The sequence below is a fragment of the Apium graveolens genome, chromosome 4 (genome assembly GCF_009905375.1).
Source record: "Apium graveolens cultivar Ventura chromosome 4, ASM990537v1, whole genome shotgun sequence".
NCBI classification, from domain to species: domain Eukaryota; kingdom Viridiplantae; phylum Streptophyta; class Magnoliopsida; order Apiales; family Apiaceae; genus Apium; species Apium graveolens.
The window spans coordinates 112,881,813-112,889,736 of record NC_133650.1 but is presented as its reverse complement, the minus strand read 5'-3'; positions in this window follow the sequence as shown (position 1 = coordinate 112,889,736).

The window sequence follows — 7,924 nt, the reverse complement described above, 5'->3', positions numbered from 1 at the left end:
ATTTATCTGGGAAAGGAACCAGGATCCAAAGCCAGCCGATTGTATGATCCAGAAAAAGGGGTAATCTGTGTGAGCAGAGACGTGGTGGTTCAAGAAGGCGAGTTCTGGAGTTGGGAAAAACAGAGTGGGGAAGTTGTATTTCCAGGAATCGATTTGGATCGCATAGTTGAGCACTCAGTTGAAGATGCAGGCGAGACAGTTAATGCAGAATCAATAAATGAGAGTAGCGTATCAAATGAGCCATCAACTCTCGTCCAGAGTTATATAAACACCTCGACTGAGGCGTCAGAAGGTTCTACAGCGAGTGAACAGGGGTTTGCAACCAGTGATCAGGGATCAGTTTCGACCACAGTAAGCAGTGAACCAAGAAAATTCAGGCTGTTAAGTGATGTTTATAATGATACAGAAGAAATTGAGCTAGCTGACGATTTGTTGTTACTGAGTATTGAAGAACCTACGTCATTTGATCAAGTTGTACTAGAGAAAGAATGGAGGCAGGCTATGGAAACAGAACTCGAAGCAATAGAAAAAAATGATACGTGAAAGCTGACGGACTTGCCAAAAGGTCATAAGCCAATTGGTTTGAAATGGGTGTACAAAACTAAAAGGGAATCGAATGGAGCAATAGTAAAGCACAAGGCTAGACTCGTGGCAAAGGGATATGTTCAAAAACAGGGTATAGAATTCGAAGAAGCATTCACTCCAGTCACTCGTCTGGAAACTGTTCGACTTTTGCTAGCTTTGTCGGCAACAAACAGCTGGGAGGTACATCATTTGGATGTAAAGTCTGCATTTCTAAATGGCATAATTGAGGATGAGGTATATGTAACACAACCCATTGGTTATGAGGTAAAGGGTCAAGAGGGTAAGGTGTATAAATTACGTAAGGCGCTGTATGGGTTGAGACAGGCACCTCGTGCCTGGTATGCAAGATTGAGAAAATTCTTGAAACAACTTGGTTTTCAAAAATGTTCGTACGAGCACGCAGTTTATGCTAAGCGTGAAGGGAATGAGTCACTGATCATTGGTGTCTATGTGGATGACATATTAATTACAGGGTCGAGCACAGCAAATATCATCGAGTTTAAGCAGCAAATGAGTAAGGAGTTTGATATGAGCGATTTGGGAAGATTATCCTATTACATCGGCATAGAGGTTGATCAGAAACATAACTACATTGAGTTGAAACAGTCTGCATATGCTAAGAAATTACTTGAGGTTGCAGGAATGGTTGATTGTAATCCAAGCAAGTACCCGATGGAGCCAAAGATTCAACTTCATAAGGATGTAACAGGAAAGGCAGTGGATTCATCAACATATAGAAGCATCGTGGGTGGTCTACGCTACCTGGTTCATACCAGGCCAGACATAGCGTACGCTGTTGGAATGATAAGCAGATATATGGAACGACCAACCTTATTGCACTTGGGGGCTGTGAAACGTATCCTTCGTTATATAAAAGGAACGATAAACTATGGTCTGGTGTACTCAAAAGGCACAGGTAATCATATGCTGTCCGGATATTCTGACAGCGATTTTGCAGGAAATAGTGACGATCAAAGGAGTACGGGAGGCATGGCGTTCTACTTGAGTGAGAGTCTAATAACCTGGGTGTCGCAGAAACAACGCTGTGTGGCCTTATCCTCTTGTGAAGCCGAATTTATGGCTGTAACGGCTGCTGCGTGTCAAGGATTATTGCTGCAGAAATTATTAAGTCAGATTACAGATACAGAGGCAAAACCAGTTACTTTGTATGTGGATAATAGGTCTGCAATAGACCTGGCAAAGAACCCAGTGTTCCATGGACGCAGTAAACATATTGACGTGCGCTTTCATTTCATTCGTGATTGTGTGGAGCGTGGTGAAGTTATTATCAAGCACGTGAGTTCTGAAGATCAACGTGCGGATGTTCTTACTAAACCTATGTCAGCAGTCAAGTTTGATAGAATGAGGGAGCTGTTGGGAATCAAGAAGCTTGCAGGAACGTGTTTAGATTAAGGGGGAGTGTGTTGGTTTAATCTAAACGCATTTTAGTATTTTTAGTAGCAGTTTATTTATTTGTTTTATTTCTGAAATTAGTAACGGACTTGGTCCTAGTAGAAGTTGAGTTTCTGTAGGAGTCTGTTTAGGAAGAATAAGTCGTGGCGTCTTTGTAGGAAGGTGGTGCTACTTTCATGCAGTTGCCCGTTAGCTCTGTTTTTTTTTAAGCTCTGTATTTTTGTTCAGTTAAGAAGAAGAGTAAGAGTTATTTTATTCCAACACAGTTTTTCTTTCTGGTGCATACTTATAGTATCATGTTCAATAACCGTAATAAAGCTCGTGAACAGACGAACTGTATAATAACATATCACAATGGAATCAACAGATTGGACTATATTATAATCAAACCACTCAGGACCAACTAATGTTTGTCTGCATGAGTCCATATTTAAGTATGAAAAGCAGGTAGTGGATTCAGTTCCTTGGTCAATGGAATTCACTTTCTGATTCTTAACGAATGACTAAATCACTGCTGCTGTATTTTTTGGCTTTAACTTCAACAGCATCTCTATTTTTTAATTGCAAATGCGTCTCTCTCTGGCTATCTTTTTTGGCTAATTATATATTATTAAGTAATATGTATACATGTGCAATGTGACTACAGTATATGCTAATATTTTTACTGGGCTATGGGATTGGGGGTGTTTTCTGTCTGCGGCGTGGCGATCTGTAGAAACTAGAAAGGTCAAGTTGGCCGACTCGGCGTCTGCTGTAAAGTATGGGGTTGCCTATAACCACTAATTTAGTTATCGTTGAGCAAAACATGATATATAATTTCATTTGCTGTAATTTGGTGCAGAAGTACAAAATGACTGTTTATCCAAAGCAGCCGGAGCTTGATCTTATGATTTGTGGGTGCAGCAATCACATGCAATCATATTCAAGGAAACAAAACTTGCATTTAGATTGAATCGAGCATGTAACTGGCCTGGGTTCATCTAAATGCAAATATTGTACATATCTAATCTCGACACACAGATTCCATTAAACTGATTTCAGATGTTAGTGAGTCCAAATCTCTTACTAACAATATTCTCTCGTGACTTCTCCAAGTTGTCTGGACAAATGGGTTGCTCTTGCAGCACACAAAAATAGTATATAATATCTTGAAACAGTAAGAATGCAATGGCACGAGGAAGATCCTGCGCCGTCTAAAGGAAGTCAGTATCATGCTAGTACTTTATTAACAAATGAAAATGTTTCTTTGTGACAGCCTAGCCCCGGAAAGCAACAAATAATTTATGTTTCTATAACATTAATAACATATATTCTTTTTTGCTTTAAAAAGAAGAGTAAAATTTCTTCTTCCAAGGCCCTAGGAGCCAGCCAATTCAAGCATCTCATAATTCAATTCACTTGACTTCTTTAAAATGACATTAATCTTGGTAAGTTTTCTTCCCATGGCGAAGCAGTTTCATCAAAACTTGACGAGTAGAAGATCACTAATTTAAAGTTTAGTTGTAGAGTTCAACAAGAATACTAATCAGTCCGTTGATCAGTTAATTATTAATTTAAGCAGCCAACAATACCATATACTGCATGCTACCCATTATCTTTTGCCAATATATTCAACCCGTACACCAAGTTGCTAGTGATGAACACACATACTTCAAAGTTCCGACCGCAATAGTTAGCCTACATAAATTAGCAGATGATACAAAAAAATTACTAGTATAATCACGAAGGTAAGTCGACAATTAACAAATCTAAACAGCGGTTGTTTCAATTACATTCTGTGTGCTGTGTGCGTGGGTAGCACATGCAAACTTAACAGTTACTAGTGTAACTAATTAACTTCCACAAAACAGCCGAGCTTGAAACTTGGAATTACATCTTTTTACAAATGTTTTAAGTTTCGAAAGTAAGGGCGATAGGTTGATTCAAGGGTAATGATCTAGCTAAAACCATTGCGATAGGTTGCATTATAAATATAACCGTCTAAAAGCTTTATTTGGCCTCAGCAAACCATTGCATCTCGATCTAGCTCCGCTAGCAATATCATGGCGATATTAATTTTCTCCGACAAAGATTAAATTCGAACAAAAAAGAAGCTAAAACTAAGGTCTGTATATATAATCGATTAATATTTGTCAATTGCATTGCTGGGAGGAATCAAATATATAACATTAATATAATTATGTGATTAGTACCTTAAAAAGCAACAGAGGAGGAATCAATTTCATACATTAGTTTTTGGATTAGTAATTTTGATATATGAAATGAAACCTCTCATTCCTTCAATGTGAGTAAATCACATCCTTCCGTCTCTTGGGATTTCAAATCAATCTCATTCCCATAACCCATTCTCATACCCTCGTTCCCCGCCCATTCCCGATTTTGGTTCCCGCTCACTATTCACACACCATGTTGCCCTGCTACTAGGAGCCAAAGCTAGATAGAATTTAGCAAGTACCTGATGTGTGTAGGTTATATGCCTCACTTCCCGTGAAGCATAAAAATTTAAGTATATTGAATACTGAAAATTTAGCAGTGTATTTAAATATATATATTATCGATAATAATATAACAAATAGTAAAGAGAATTAACATTATGTATTATGGCCTATTAGATAGTGACACCTATTTTTATCATTTGATAGGTGTAAGGCCAGATTAGTGGCCAAATGATTTAATCAGAAGTATGGTATTGATTTTCTGGAAACTTTTTCTCCTGTGGTTAAAATGACAACTGCAAGATGTTTGATTGCTATTGCAGCTAGTAAACAGTGGCCAATTTATCAATAAGATATCAATAATGCTTTCTTACATGGAGTTTATATTAAAATTCCTGAAGGTCTACCTTCTTATGGTAAGAAAGTTTGCAGATTAAGGAAGTCTTTATATGGACTCAGACAAGCTTCTAGGAAGTGGTCTTCTAAGCTCATAGCTGAATTGTTAACTCAAGGATTTTACCAGTCTAAAAATGATTACAGCTTGCTCATAAAGAGGTATGCTGAACACATTATTTTAGTTGTTGTATATGTAGATGATATCATAATCACTGGAAAAAATTGGTTGCTATCAATACTTTAAAGCAGTACTTGGATTAATTTTTCAGCATTAAAGATTTGGATTTATTAAATTACTTTCTTGGTTTTGAGGTTTCTTATTTCAGTGAAGGAACTGTTTTATGTCAGAAAAAATTCACAAAAGAGCTACTTCAAGATTGTGGGTTTGATTTGACTAAGAAGGTCTCTACTCCTTTGCCTTTAAATGTCAAATTAACTTTCACGGATGGTACTTTACTTGCTAATCCTGAGTTCTACAGATCCATAGTCGGTAAGCTGAATTTTTTAATCAATACACAGCCTGATTTATCTTATAGTGTAAAGTTCTGAGTCAATTTATGCAGTCTCCCAGAAGCAGTCATTTAGATGCTTTACATCATACATTGTGTTACATTTCTAATACTGTTAGTCAGGGAATCATGCTCAAAACTATTGATCAGTTTACTCTTCAATCCTTCACAGATTCTGACTGGGCTGTTTTCCCAGCTTCCAGACCGTCTATTACTGGTTACATTATTACTGGTTACATTAGACCTGACAATTCGTTCGTGTCGTATACTTTTGTGTCGTGTATTTTCGTGTTTCGTGTACTTGAATGTCAAACACAAAACCGACATGTTTAGCGTTCGTGTACATTCGTGTTCGTGTACTTTCGTTTCTTGTCGTGTATGACGTGTTAATTGAATATTAATATATATTAAATTCAATATTAACATAAATTAAAATATAAGATTTTTAGGTAAAAAATTATAAAATATATGAGAAATATATATTTATATCTCAATTTTATACAATATAATGAAATCAAATAATATTTTAAAAATAAATATGCATATATTTATTATAATTCTATATATATTTATAAAAAGTATTAAAATATAATTATAATATTTATTTATGTCGTATACTTCGTGTCGTGTCGTGTACTCGAAGATTAAACACAAAACCGACACAAAATATCGACCGTATACTTTCGTGTTTGTGTACTTTCGTGTCGTGTACTAAAAATGCAAACACAAACACTAAATTTTCGTGTCGTGTGAGTCATGTCATGTCCAAAATTGTCGGGTCTAGGTTACATTCTAGTGTTGGGTCAATCTCTCATTACCTGGAAATGAAAGAAACAAAGCACTGTTTCCATGTCATCTTCACAGTCTGAATACAGAGCTATGGCTTCTACATCATCTGAGGTTACTTGGTTAGTCAGATTATTACAGGAAATGGGATTGCCTTCTCTCACTCCAGTCCAATTGCATTGTGATAACATGTCTGCTATCCATATTGCTAAGAATCCAGTCTTTCACGAGAGGACTAAACACATAGAAATCGATTGTCATTCAACTGTCTTATCTTCCTATTCAGCAACAATTGACCGATATTTTCACTAAGTCACTTCCTTCTCATCAGTTTCAACATCTATTATCCAATATGGGATTGGTTGATACCTTGTTTCCCCATATGCCCATCTTAGGGGGATATTGATAATAATATAACAAATAGTAAAGAAAACTAGAATTATTTATTATGGCTTATTAGATAGTGGCACCTGTTCTACTTGGTGACAATTAGAAAATTAGTTATTTCCCGCTTTTTTCCTTCTTTGTATAAAGACTTGATTGTAGAGAATATTTCAGTAAATTTTCAGATCGTATAAATACAATTTATATCTTTCACAGAAGTTCTCATACGTATACTTAGCTGCGGAGTATATATGTTACAAAAGGGAGCACATTCATATAGACACGCATAATATATTGTCCAAGGGCACGGGAGGCGGCAGAAGAGAGTTGAGATATGAGAATCTTTAACCACAATCTGGGAACCGGTGCAGAGTTAAATCGAAATTGAATAAGTACCAACTTGCCAAATCTTTATTTCACCGGCCAGATGTATGCATGCATATATATATAGTGGTGTTCACAGAATTAGGAATATGCGAGATTCAGTGACTTGACCTTTGAGCTCACTGAAGAGTGGAGAAAAGTCATTAGTAACATATGAAATCGGAAATTTAACAGATTGTAAAGTGACCAAGTGAGTATCTGTAATAATCTTTTATTAAAATAAACTGCTTTACGAATAACAAGGAGCAACTTCACATGCAAAATCAGCAGCCTGCTGCAGGTAAAACTAATTTATCAAATTCATGTAGCTGCTCCTGCTAGGCCCTATTACGGCCAAGTTCAGACTCTTTACATCAAACCTCTTGACCAATGTCATGTCCCAATACACATGTAAATATATTACAATTTATAATAATCCAACAATTAATATTTATATGTATACATAACATGTACTTATATTATTACTGCAATGAAAATGAAGATGTTTGTATTGCAATGAGTTACTCCGACTAAAAGACCAATATATATATAGTTGTAAAACTGTGGAAGTTGGAACATATGAGTACTGTTGCATGCTGGCCACTAATTAAAAAAATTAGGAAATTTTGTCCTCAAGTCTGTAAGTTGGAGTACTGCATCTCTCTCGCGTTATGGAATATTCCTCCTCAAGCTTTGGGAGGCGGGAGTGGTGTGCACATGCGTTACTTATTTACAGAAAATCGACATATTTTCACTCTATAAATACCTCTGCTGAACTAGTGTAATTCATTGCAACTACTACTACAACTCCTTCTCTCGTTTCCACTGTACTTAACTGAACCCAAACTTTCTGTTAACATTTCAACAAGTAATTAGGTCTTTGGTTGGAGTACCAAATTAGTTTACATAAAATATAGATCTATCCAATTGGCGAACGATGACCAAATTCAGTGGCATTGTCTTGTTTTTCTTAATGTTGGTACTGACAAATGAAGTAGCTAACATTGACGGAAGAAAGGTGGCGCCTGGGGAAAAGCCACAGACCGCTGTGGA